The sequence below is a fragment of the Salvelinus namaycush genome, chromosome 4, assembly GCF_016432855.1.
Source record: "Salvelinus namaycush isolate Seneca chromosome 4, SaNama_1.0, whole genome shotgun sequence".
In the NCBI taxonomy this organism is placed as follows: domain Eukaryota; kingdom Metazoa; phylum Chordata; class Actinopteri; order Salmoniformes; family Salmonidae; genus Salvelinus; species Salvelinus namaycush.
In genome coordinates this window covers 29,147,124-29,161,570 of record NC_052310.1, presented here as the reverse complement: position 1 = coordinate 29,161,570, position 14,447 = coordinate 29,147,124, and the positions used below count along the sequence as shown (strand labels likewise).

Sequence of the window (14,447 nt, the reverse complement as noted above, 5' to 3'; positions counted from 1 at the left end):
TTGCAACCACATACTGTATCTATGTGAGAGTGGATTCTCGGCCCTCACTAGCATGAAAAACTAAATACAGGCATAGACTGTGTGTGGAAAATTATTTAAGACTGAGACTCTCTCCAATACAACCCAACATTGCAGTTATATGCATCCTTTCAAGCACACCCTTCTCATTAACCTGTGGTGTTTTTCACAATTTTCGATGAACAAATAAGGTTTTATATGTAAGAGGGTTAAAGAAAGAGCAAAATTGTTGATTATTTTTATTATGTGTGCCCTGGTCCTATAAGAGCTCTTTGTCACTTCTCACGAGTTGGGTTGTGACAATTCACACTCATTCTTATGTTTAATAAATGTATCGTATAGTGTGTGTGTGGCAGGAATACAATGATGGCAACAACAAAAAACATTTGAAAGTGCGCAGACCCTGCTGCTAGAGGGGTTACGCAGCTGAATGTTTGAAGGGGTACAGGACTATAAAAAGTTTGGGAACCACTGGTCTAAGTGAGTTTCAGGAATATGAACGTCATCTCTTACTAGCAAGTTATTAATTTCATTAACCTTGTTTCTTAAGCTATATATGTTAATGTGGGCTATTTTGAGCACTTTTCTGGGATGCTTGCTTATTTTCATTGTTTTACTGGGAAGCTTAGCAGAAGTAGATATTCTCATGTTTATTTATGTTAGTGTAGGGTGAGCTGCACACAGTGGACTTCCTACAGTGACAACAGCATAAATCTGGTTCATAGGCACATGGATAGGACATTGTTTTTGCACCAGGAACAGTAAAAGTTCTTACCATGGAGCTGCCCAAAATCACGGCTGGCGAGAAGGACGAGGAATTTCGCACACTCCCACGCTTCAAGGTTGATGCAGGCCTCTGATAGATGGAGAAGCCCCGCTCGTTGTAGAGCAGGAACAGAAGGTTGTCGACGTCGATTTCGAATCATAGGGGAAGGAGTAGGAGTAGGCACAGCGGCCGCAGACACAGGTATCCCACGAAGGTGCAGGAAGATCAGGCTCCAGGGCAGCAAAACTATTCATTGATTGTATCCGCTCCGGGCCTCTCATTGGGAGTGTAGACAACTTTGCGGGAGACCACTGTCTTCAGCTTCCACGGCTCGTGACATACGACCATCGTTTATTGCCATGCTCCTCTTGCTGTGCTCCTTCGTCTCCGCCATCAGATATGGGGGAGGAGAGGCACGAGGAGAGGCTTCCCTGGCAAACGGACTCCGGGCAACACCAGCCAGTCGGAATAACGGAATTGCTTGCGCGAATTCCGTCCAGCCACCGGCACAGATAAGGTAAACATTCGCCAGTTTCTTACGTAGGCTGGCGACCTGCGTGATCAAGGAAGCCACCTTAAGCCTATAATCTTCGGCAAGCAAACAGTTGTGGCATTGGAACTCTGAGTGATCCAGTTTGTCCCGAAACAAAGCGTAGTAGATACATCTCCTACAGCGTATGGAACTGTTCATTTACTTTTCTAGACAAAGAGGGCTCCATTGGAAAACTCATCTGGAACCAACTTTGTTAGCTTGACGGCTAACGTTAGCAGCTTAGCTAGGTTAGTGGCTCTTTCAAGCAGACTTTAACCTGTCAGTTAAGCGGGACTCTGGGACAAGAAATAGCGTCCCTAGCTCTTAAAAGCTAACCGCGTCACAGAACCCATGCAAAAAGAAGTTTGGTATATATGTTTATCAAAGTTTGGTTATGTTTTAGTAATAATAACAAACCAAGTGTTTCCAGCATACAGTGTTCAGCTGCGCACTCTGATGTAGTGACACACTGTTGACGTAGTGAGTATTGGAGGAAACAAAGTGGAGAGGACCATATCACAGTGTCACGGGACCCAGAGGAGCAGGTGTCATCCGATAGCATGGTAGAGCTGGTGTCCAATACTTGGAGGGGGGGGGGGGGGGGGGGTCAAGGTAAGCAACTTCGATTGTGTCTTTGTTCTTAATGTCATCAGTGTCCGTCAAGGAAAAGCACTGATCTCCAAATTCACTGTCCATGTACTGTAGACTAAAATCCCCTTGAAGCCGTCTCTGGCACAATTGAGCTAAGATCAGCGACGGTAGCAGGTATTCCAGAGGGCAATACAAGCTTCCGAATATCAGGGTTCTCCATGACCCGCAGTCTGGCAAGCATTTCTGTTGTATAAAGAAAGAGATCCTGTAACAAGAATAAAATGTATGTTAGTTATCATATTGGCAATTCTCAACAAAAAGGTGTATCAGTATCCCATTCAATCACAAGTAAAGTGCTGCATAATAGTTCAATATTAGACCACTTATTTTGAAAACATCTCCAAGACTCCTTATAAACATTTAAATGATATGCAAAATATAGATCTAAAACAGTTGTATGACCAATGTAGAGTGTTTCAACCCACGATGTTGTATATTGGGTGGAATAGGGGGTTATATGACAAGTTTAAATGCATGGCTTACAAAATTAAATGCATGGCTTATAGTAGTTACATGTACAGTAATTACTACGTAATATTATATTTCACAGGATATATCAAAATGTCAGTTCTTACAATGTTGTTATAAAGAAAAGTATCATAACTACAATGTTTCTACACAGGGACAATCAACTTAATGTGAAGTGAAACACATCATCAATTACTCATGTAATTACTATGTAGTTACTATGTTACAACGATACAGACACCCAATACAGTACATGTAGTTGTGGTCAATGGGAATCCATCTTATTCTAGGAAAACGTTTGTTACAGCACCTTAGTAATTACACTATGTACTTTCAATATTACTAAATATTTGGCAGGGTATATCGCACTTTCAGTTATTACAATGTTATAAAGAAAAGTATTGTAATTACAATGTTTCTACACAGGAACAAGCAATTTTATGTAAATTCTGTGATTATCTTTCGTGGAAGGTGGAAGACTGCTCTCTCCACTGCACATCTGGAGCAAGCGTCAACCACTCACAATATTTAGTTTATTTTTTATTAGCATTTACAACCAGAACATGCTGTATCCTTAACAGTTGCCAGCTTCATGAGGTAGTCACCTGGAATGCATTTCAGTTAACAGGTGTGCCTTATTAAGAGTTAATTTGTGGAATTTATTTCCTTCTTAATGCGTTGGAGCCAATCAGTTGTGTTGTGACAAGGTAGGGGTGGTATACAGAAGGTAGCCCTATTTGGTGAAAGACCAAGTCCAAATTATGGCAAGAACAGCTCAAATAAGCAAAGAGAAATGACAGTCCACCATTACTTGATAACATCAAGGTCAGTCAATACGGAAAATGTCAACAACTTTGAAAGTTTCTTCAAGTGAAGTCGCAAAAACCATCAAGCGCTATGATGAACCTGGCTCTCATGAGGACCGACACAGGAAAGGAAGATCCAGAGTTACCTCTGCTGCAGAGGATACATTCATTAGAGTTAACTGCACCTCAGAGTGCAGCCCAAATAAATGCTTCACAGAGTTCAAGTAACAGACACCTCTCAACATAAACTGTTCAGAGGAGAGAGGTGCATTGTGATTGTTACAGTTGTCGATCAACACTGAATAATGAGCAATTTTGACTCTGAAAACCCCACCAGTTTTGTTTACCTATATTCACTCTGAGGAACATTTTGCTCACTTAAAAAACTTTATGCAAAAGGGTGTTTTTAATAATCAGTCTTTTGGGATACTTATTTACTGGACAACTTAAAGGGTCTCTCCAAGATTTTCAACATTGAGCTTGCTTTGCCACCCATCCCGACCAGTGTTTCCCACAGGTATTTAGGTTACTTGTCATGGTGGCAGGTCGAGAAGGGCAGCATGGCGCGACTGGAGAGGCTTGCACCACTGCTGCTGCCCTAATGTATTATTCTTGTGAGCCTACACTATTCAGTCAAATGAAGCAAAAGCTTTTACAAATGTGTTTTGAGTACTGTTTTTAGAGCTGCAACAAACAACTATTTTGATAATCAATGTGTCAGTTATTACTTTGATTACTCAATTTGTTTGAATTTTAAAATGCCTGTTTTGCTGACTAAATATAGTCGGAATGTTTTATCAAATATTACAATGTTTACTGTGCATTTCAGTTCAAATAGGAACAACAGACAAACTCAAACTCAGTTATTTTGTGACAACTTCCATTAAAGTGTATTTCCACATGAGACAGGAGCAGTGTCACCCTAAGTGAGAGTTGATTTTGTTGCTGCCCCCCCCCCCCCATATAGAAGCTGAGAGTCATGCTTCCCTGGGACACTCAAGACCTCTCATATCACTAACATTTGTCTTACCTCTCAGAAGGTCTGCAATAAAGCCCTGAGGAGGTTCAAGAGGAAGAGTTTCCAAATTGGATCAAATTCTCCACGGAGATTGGTGGTGATAGATTAATACAAGTTCTCGCACAAGAGAAATGAATAGCATTATCTATTTTGATGTATTAACATCCATTATCTGGGCTTGGGAGCTGAGAGATAATTTGTTGATATATTTGACTTATGGTAATCAGTTGCCTTTTTAAAGTACTCTTCAGTGGATACACTGATATGGATTAAAGAAATAGAGGGCTTGCCAATTTCATATACTGAATTATTTGATAAATACATCTTTGTGCTCTTGGACACATCATCAGTGATGTTTCCTAGGATCAAGTTTTGGGTATTTCAACATTATACAACTTCACCCATCAGACCTTGGCTTGTGTCATAAGTGACATTATGCTAATTCCCATGGATTTACTGATCCCCCGCCATTACAAGGCGTGACTAACCACTGGCCAACTCCCTGTCACAAAATAACTTGTTCCTATCTTTAGGTACAATTGCAGAAGGATGGGTCCAACATGAAGAAGACGGGATTAGGTGTTTGGGATGATGGAGGTCGAACACAACAGACGGCGCCCAGTTCTTAAAATGGTGGACAACTTTTCATAGGAAACATCAGACAACATTTGCGAAGAGGTTCCACCATTCTGAGTGACTGCTGGAGAGCATATGTCAGGTCTCTGAATAGGCTGGGTTACAATCACCAGACAGTCAACCACATAAACAACCATGTTGATCTTCACGTGATGTCACACACACACAACACATTGAAAGAGCGTGGTAGACAATAAAGGGGCAGGTCTGGAGGCTAAGGGAGAATCGGACCAAAAAAAGTTTAAAGAAGCATCTCCATTTATTTGAGTGGATGTACTGGTTGAGTAAAGAAAATAAGAAAGGAGTACTCTCAAAACTCTTCAAATACATCTGAATAGTATTTCAGCTGTAAGATTTTCACTCTTTGCATGCACCCCCAAGACTGCAGTGGTTCCCAAACCTTTTTATAGTCCTGTACCCCTTCAATCATTCAACCTCCAGCTGCGTACCCCCTCTAGCACCAGGGTCAGCGCACTCTCAAATGTTGTTTTTTGCCATCATTGTAAGCCTGCCACACACACACACACTATACAATACATTTATTAAACATAAGAATGAGTGGGAGTTTGTCACAACCCGGCTCGTGGGAAGTGACAATAAGTTTGCTCTTTATTTAACCATCTTACATATAAAACCTTATTTGTTCATCGAAAATTGTGAAAAACTCACCACAGGTCAATGAGAAGAGGGTGCTTGAAAGGATGCACATAACTCTGCAATGTTGGGTTGTATTGGAGAGAGTCTCAGTCTTAAATAATTTTCCACACACAGTCTGTGCCTGTATTTAGTTTTTCATGCTAGTGAGGGCCGATAATCCACTCTCACATAGGTATGTGGATGCAAAGGGCATCAGTGTCTTAACAGCGCGATTTGCCAAGGCAGGATACTCTGAGCACACCCTAACCCAGAACTCTGGCAATTGCTTCTGATTAAATACAATTTTCACAGAACCGCTTGTTGCAATTTCGATGAGGCTCTCTTGTTCAGATAGTGGTAAATGGACTGGAGGCAGGTCATGAACGGGATAACGAATCCAGTTGTTTATGTCATCCGTTTCGGGAAAGTACATGCGTAATTGCGCACCCAACTCACTCAGGTGCTTCGCTATATCACATTTGACATTGTCTGTAAGCTTGAGTTCATTTGCACACAAAAAATCATACAATGATGGAAAGACCTGTGGGTTGTCCTTGTTAACGCAGACAGAGAAGAGCTCCAACTTCTTAATCATAGCTTCAATTCTGTCCCGTATATTGAATATAGTTGCGGAGTGTCCTTGTAATCCTAGATTCAGATCATTCAGGCGAGAAAGAACATCACCCAGATATGCCAGTCATGTGAGAAACTCGGCATCATGTAAGCAGTCAGACAAGTAAAAATGATGGTCAGTAAAGAAAACTTTAAGCTTGTCTCTCAATTTAAAAAAAACATGTCAATACTTTGCCCTTTGATAACCAGCGCACGTCTGTATGTTGTAAAAGAGTTACATGCCCATATCATTGCATAGGGCACTGCTTGCACATGCATTACCACTCCACTAAGTCTCCCTGTCGTGGCTTTTGCACCATCAATACAGTTATCAACACATCTTGACCACCTAAGTCCATTTGATGTCACAAAGCTGTCCAGTACTTAATTTTTTGTTAATAGGGGTGCGCTATTTTCACTTTGTAAAAAATCGTGCCCAAATTAAACTGCCTCGTGCTCTATTCTTGCTCGTACAATATGCATATTATTATTACTATTGGATAGAAAACACTCTCAAGTTTCTAAAACCGTTTGAATTATATCTGTGAGTAAAACAGAACTCATTTTGCAGCAAACTTCATGTCAGGAAGTGAAAAATCTGAAATCGAGGCTCTGTTCCAGGGCCTTCCTATTCATTTGCTTGAAATCTATGGATATACATGAACTTCATACGCCTTCCACTAGATGTCAACAGGCAGTGGGAGGTGGAATGGGGTGTCTAGCTTGATCTGAGGTCGAACAAGAGCTCTTGGAATGACGTGACCCCAATTTCCTTTGTCTAGCAAGGCGCGGGAAGGACATCTGCATTGGCTTCTGAAAAGCTTTCGGTATAGGCGGCTAATATCTCCGGCTTTGATTTTATTTGATACATGTGATAATATCATCGTAAAGTATGTTTTTTCAATATAGTTTTATCAGATTATTGAACGTTTATCGGGAGTTTTGGCGTTTTCCGTTCTCTTTGGTGAAGATGGACATCTTCGCGCCGCTTGGCTAGCTAAGGTTGCTAATTCAACAGGCGAAGAGGACATTCTAAAACCAAACAACGATTTATTCTGGACAAAGGACTCCTTGTACAAGATTCTGATGTAAGCTCAGCAAAAGTAGGAACCATTTATGATGTTATTTCGTATTTCTGTGGAAAATGTTTATTCCTATTTTCCGCCCTCATTGCGGGCGCTGTCTCATTATAACGTAAGCTGTATGTCGTACTAAAGTTATTTTTTTTTAATCTAACACAGCGGTTGCATTAAGAACTAGTGTATCTTTCATTTGCTGTACAACATGTATTTTTTAGTAAAGTTTATGATGAGTTATTTGGTCAGATTAGGTGAGTGTCAGAAATATATCCGGAGATTCTGGGAAAAAGTTGCTACGTTTTCACAATGTATAACCACGGATTTCAGCTCTAAATATGCACATTTTCGAACAAAACATAAGTGTATTATATAACCTGATGTTATAGGACTGTCATCTGATGAAGTTTGTCAAGGTTAGTGAATCATTTTATATCTTTTGCTGTTTTTTTGCGATCGCTACCTTTTGCTGCTGATAAATGCGGTTGTGTGTTTTGGTATTGTGGTAAGCTAATATAATGCTATATTGTGTTTTCGCTGTAAAACACTTAAAAAATCTGAAATATTGGCTGGATTCACAAGATGTTTATCTTTCATTTGCTGTACACCATGTATTTTTCATAAATGTTTTATGATGAGTATTTAGGTATTTCACGTTGCTCTCTGTAATTATTCTTGCTGCTTCGGTGCTATTTGTGATTGTAGCTGCAATGTAAAACTATGATTTATACCTGAAATATGCACATTTTTCGAACAAAACAGATTTATTGTATAACATGTTATAAGACTGTCATCTGATGAAGTTGTTTCTTGGTTAGTGACTAATTATATCTCTATTTGGTTGGTTTTGTGATAGCTACCTATGCGGTAGAAAAATGGTGAAAATATGCGGTTGAGTCTTTTGCTATTGTGGTTAGCTAATAGAAATACATATTGTGTTTTCGCTGTAAAACATTTTAAAAATCGGGAAATGGTGGCTGGATTCACAAGATGTTTATCTTTCATTTGCTGTATTGGACTTGTGATTTCATGAAAATTATATTATATGATATCCCTGTGACGTTAGGCTAGGCTATGCTCGTCAGCTTTTTTGATGGGGGGGATCCCGGATCCGGGTTTGTGACTCGTGAGAAGTTAAAAAATATCCTCTACTGTTGTCCTGGTTTCCAGTGGTGTGCAGAAGAAGATGTCTTCCTTAATTGATCCTCCATAAAAGTAAATTACATATACCAGGAGCTGTGCCAGGCCTGCCAAGTCTGGTGACTCATCCAACTGTAACACATAGAATTCACTGGCTTGTATGCAAGCAGTAATTGTTTCAAAACATATCCTGCCATGTCACTGATGCGTAGTGAAACAGTGTTGTTTGATGAAGGCATTGTCTGTATAGTTTTTTGGGCCTTTTCCCCCAGCATTGTTCCAGCCATATCCGCGGCAGCAGGAAGAATTAAGTCCTCCACAATAGCATGGGGCTTGCCTGTCCTAGCCACTCGGTAGTTCACCATATAAGACGCTTCTAGCCCCTTGTTGTTAATGGTATCTGTTGCTTTTATACATGTCTTACTACTCGAAAGTCGTCTTAATTCTCGCTCAAAAAAACTATTTTTCAAATTGGCATGTTTTGTTTCTAAATGTCTGCACAGGAGTGAAGGTTTCATCGAGTTGTGAGATAGTTCTTTTGCACATATAACACACTGTGGCTGAGGAAAGGCACTACTCCCAATATAAAGTGAACCCCAAATCAATTTGCGCCTCTTCGATGGTCCAACGTTCCCTGTCTGATGTTTGGTGTTTTCATGGGTAAGGAGGCAGTAGCTCTTCGGCTGCATCAGATTCACAACGGTTAGTGTCCATGCTAGCTGGGCTAACAACAAATGAGTTACTGATGCTAATTTTGGATGTGCTCGTGGAAGCAGAACAACTTGTGTCGTCGACAGGTGCAGGTGTAGTACTGCTGGTAGTATCATCATTTATCAATTTTTGAGCAAACGGCATGAGCAGCAGCTACGTTTGGCTATATACGGACTGCTAGTGGAATTCCCGCGAGAGAGTAACGATTAATGTGATTGGATGTTAATTATTTGACTAGGTTACCTATAGTGGTTGATCCACTAGAAGTTTTGTGATTATGCTGCAGGATTTAGAGAGCATTTGTGGTTTAGACCGCTCCCCTGCGTCACTACTTCAGTGCTCCAGACCAGCGCAAGGGGTTATGACTGATTATTCTTTTGGGTCCTACTGTGTCTCTCACTGACAATGAATGGGCGACATAAACCTAAATAGAAACTGATAACTGTGCACGACTTCAGGACTACTTACTAAAACTGTTGTTAGACTAAGGTTTTTATTCTGTTATTTTGTTTGGACTATTTCCACTCCCGCCCAGTCATGTTGTACAGCGCCAGAGTGGCACAGTGGTCTAAGACACTGCATACCAGTGCAAACTGTGTTGCTACAGATGCTGATTCAATACCTGTGCCGTCCTTGACTGAGAGACCCATGAGATGATTGTAGGTTTTTGGTTTCTCTCCCTCTGAAAACAGAAATAAATAATTCTAAATAACAAACTGGCTTTATTTACAAATTAGAAACAATGTCTCACCCCATGTTCAAGAATGGCCATTTGCTCGCTCATTTTACATTATTTGAAAACTAAATCATCTCCAAAATATAGTTATTTTTTAAACAAAGCGATTATTATTATTCATTTAGAATTATATAAAAGCCCCTTGGACATTCTCACAGTTATATTATTATCCATGTTATTAGCAGGACAATATATATTGGTCATGGCTCCCGGTGGGGCACAATGGGATTGCTGTCACGCCCTGACCTTAGATATCTCGGTTTTCTTTATATTTTGGTTAGGTCATGGTGTGACTAGGGTGGGTACGCTAGTTTTTGTATTGTCTAGGGTTTTTTGTATGTCTAGGGTTTTTGTAGGTCTAGGTGATTTGTATGTCTATGGTGGCCTGATATAGTTCCCAATCAGAGGCAGCTGTTTATCGTTATCTCTGATTGGGGATCATATTTAGGTAGCCATTTCCCTTTGGTGTTTGTGGGATCTTGTCTATGTGTAGTTGCCTGTCAGCACTCGTTTGTATAGCTTCACGGTTTGTTTTATTATTTTGTTAGTTTGTTCAGTATTCATTATTTTAATAAATAAGAATGTAGGCATACCACGTTGCTCCTTGGTCCGATCCTTATAACGAACGTGACAATTGCCTTGCAGTTCTCTAGCTGTATCCACTGAAACAGCGGTGGGCGTGCGAGGTTCAAGGCACGAGGGCTGGGGGCACGGGATGGGCCGCAGAGCCACGCACAGAAGACGGACCTAGCCCATGGGGAAGGGAGGAAGGGGGAGGGGGGTGGACCCCCACCCTGACCCACTGGGCAGCACAAAGCAACACTTTAAGTGGTATTGCGCTAATAATGGCACTGACTAGGGAAACGTTCCCGCTGTTCTTATAACCAGTCTGCACGTTCAAACTAAAACAATGTAACTAATAATGGTGTGAAAAATGCCCCTTAGATATGAATTCGGGGGGCAGATCTTATTAAATATTAAAGCATTAGACCTCTCATTAAAGGCTTTACTCAAAAGTTAAACTTAAATCCGAACTGGATTTAATGAAAATTACATGAAAAGCACACATTTGTAAATCCCAAACTCTAAAAGTAATTGGAAACCTTACAAAAACTAGATACAAATTATTTGTGACATTGTGGTTACAATAAAGAATGTAAACAAGATGCTGTGTTTTTATTTACAGCAGTGATGGACAGCTGGTGGCATTTTGAAAACAGGTTTTCAAACACTTGTTGCCCGATTAGCAGGACAATAGACTCTTTATAGCCCGGCTACTTAAGGTGTGAACACCCCCCCCCCCCCCTACCTGCAAAAAATGACATTGCGACCAAAGAGAACAGAAGAAATGGACGTTGTTTCATCAAGCCAGCTTCTTTCTATGATGCTACCCATTCCAGCAGAACCGTAACCACGAGAGGACTTGAAAATGAGTCAGAGCTGACAGATCACCAAATTAAAGGTATTTTTGTTTCAGTGCATTTTCAAAACAAAACTAAATGTATATAGCCTATCAATGTGTAGGCATACTGTGTAATAAAATAAAATAAATAAAATAAAGGTTAAATAAAAATCTATATTTTTTAAATGATTGTGTACTAAAAATGTGGACATGTTTTTGCAGAGCATACAAACATGCCAACAACGATCCGTGGAGATCAGTGGACAAAGGGCTGGACAACGGGCCGCACCGAAAAAACGCATGTTTGCCAAGAAAGCGGTTAGTTTTGCTAGATTAAATAAATCAGTATATGGAGCAACAATCCCAGTGTCTAGATGTGCCAAGTTTATAGAGACATACCCCAATAGACTTGATGCTGTCATTGCTGCAAAAGGTGGCTCTACAAAGTATTGACTTTAGGGGGGTGAATAGTTATGCACTCTCAAGTTTTCAACTTCTTGTTTGTTTCACAATAAAAAATATTTTGCATCTTCAAATTGAAAAGCATGCTGTGTAAATCAAATGATACAAACCCCCCCAAATTCTATTTTAATTCCAGGTTGGAAGGCAACAAAATAGGAAAAATGCCAAGGGGGTGAATACTTTCGCAAGCCATTGTATGTTTTAGCAGATGTGCTTCTTCAGAGTGGCTTAAAACTTCTTATGGCTGCAATCCTGTTAACGGGATCGATATGACAACAGCCAGTGAAAGTGCAGGGCGCCAAATTCAAACAACAGAAATCTCATAATTAAAATTCCTCAAGCATACATGTATCTTATACCATTTTAAAGGTAATCTTGTTGTTAATCCCACCAAAATGTCAGGTTTCAAATAGACTTTACAGCGAAAGCACCACAAATGATTATGTTAGGTCACCACAAAATCACAGAAAAACACAGCCATTTTTCCAGCCAAAGACAGAAGTCACAAAAAGCACAAATAGAGATAAAATGAATCACTAACCTTTGATGATCTTCATCAGATGACACTCATAGGACTTCATGTTACACAATACATATATGTTTTGTACGATAAAGTTCATATTTATATCCAAAAACCTGTTTACATTGGCGCCATGTTCAGAAATGCCTCCAAAATATCCGGAGAAATTGCAGAGAGCCACGTCAAATAACATAAATACTCATCATAAACTTTGATGAAAGATACATGTTTTACATAGAATTAAAGATACACTTGTTCTTAACCTCTAATTCCTCCCAAACCCGGATCCGGGAGCACCCCCATCAGTAAAAAAGCTGACTAGCATAGCCTAGCATAGCGTCACAAGTAAATACTAGCATCTAAATATCATTAAATCACAAGTCCAAGACACCAGATGAAAGATACACATCTTGTGAATCCAGCCATCATTTCTGATTTTTAAAATGTTTTACAGGGAAGACACAATATGTAAATCTATTAGCTAACCACGTTAGCAAAAGACACCACTTTTTTTACTCCACCATTTTTTTACTGCATCAGTAGCTATCACAAATTCGACCAAATAAAGATATAAATAGCCACTAACCAAGAAACAACTTCATCAGATGACAGTCTGATAACATATTTATTGTATAGCATATGTTTTGTTAGAAAAATGTGCATATTTCAGGTGTAAATCATAGTTTACCATTGCAGCCACCATCACAACTCTCACCAAAGCGACTAGAATAACTACAGAGAGCAACGTGTATTACCTAATTACTCATCATAAAACATTTCTTAAAAATACACAGCGTACAGCAAATGAAAGACACAGATCTTGTGAATCCAGCCAATATTTCAGATTTTTTAAGTGTTTTACAGCGAAAACACAATATAGCATTATATTAGCTTACCACAATAGCCAGAAACACAACACCATTTACCAGCAGCAAAGGTTAGCGATCGTAACAAACAGGCAAAAGATATATAATTTTTGACTAACCTTGATATTCTTCATCAGATGACAGTCCTGTAACATCATATTACACAATGCATATAGGGTTTGTTCGAAAATGTGCATATTTAGCGGCACAAATCGTGGTTATACAATGTGATTAGTGGCCAAAACTTCAAGCAATCTGTCCGGCGCCATCTTGGAGAGGCACCTATTCTAATCGATAAGTAATCATAAACTTGACTAAAAAAATACATGTTGGACAGCAAATGAAAGATACATTAGTTCTTAATGCAACCGCTGTGTTAGATTTTTAAAATTAACGTTACTGCGCAATACAGCGTGCGCTAAAGCGAGACCGCACCGAAATTCATGGCGGAATTATTATTTGACATTTGTCAACATAAATACGAATTAACAGCATAAAGACTGCTTACTATTTGCTGAGCTTCCATCAGAATCTTGGGCAAGGTGTCCTTTCTCCAGAACAATCGTCTTTTGGTTGAAAGATGTCCTCTTCTCCTGTCGAAATAGCCGCTAACGTTAGCTATGTGCCGGAAAGGTGTCCAACTCCTGATAGCGCGTCACAAAGAAATCCCAGAAAATCGCAATAAACTGATATAAACTGCTATAAGTCGGTTTAAATTAACTACCTTATGATGTCTTTAACAACTATAACGAATAAAAACATGACCGGAGATATAGACCTGCTAAAACGAGAGCTTTGCAGGACGCCATTGTGATGTCCCTCTTGCGCCAGGCGCCCCGTTGAAAAGAACGGTACTTCTGTTCCATGAGCTTATATAGGGCCCCAGATGGTGCAATCCACTCCATTCAAATTCTCACCGCTTACTGACATCTAGAGGAAGGTGTATGCAGTGCATGTAGCCCCATAGCTTACATGGGGACTTATAAACTGACCCTAGAACAGGGACCTCGATTTCAGAAATCTCACTTCCTGACAGGAAATGTCCTGCAGAATGAGTTCTGTTTCACTCAGAGAAATAATTCAAACGGTTTTAGAAAACTAGAGAGTGTTTTCTATCCAATAGTAATAATAATATGCATATTGTACGAGCAAGAATTGAGTACGAGGCAGTTTAATTTGGGAACGAAATTATTACAAAGTGCAAATAGCACCCCCTATTGCCAAGAGGTTTTAAGACAAAAATCAAATTAAATCAGAGCCGGAGATATAGAACTGCTAAAACAAAAGCTTTTCAGGACGCCATTGTGATGTCCCTCCTGCGTCAGGCGCCCCGTTGAAAAGGTCGGACCTTCCGTTCCATGAGCTTTTATAGTGCCCCAGATGGTGCAATC

At 39.8% G+C, this 14,447-nt stretch overlaps 1 protein-coding gene across 1 annotated transcript in view; it reads left to right on the top strand.

Moving 5' to 3' along the window:
- Positions 1-14,447, top strand: part of cpn1 (carboxypeptidase N, polypeptide 1) — a 155,194-nt gene that overhangs the window by 95,240 nt on the left and 45,507 nt on the right. The gene's annotated exons all lie outside the window — the stretch shown is intronic.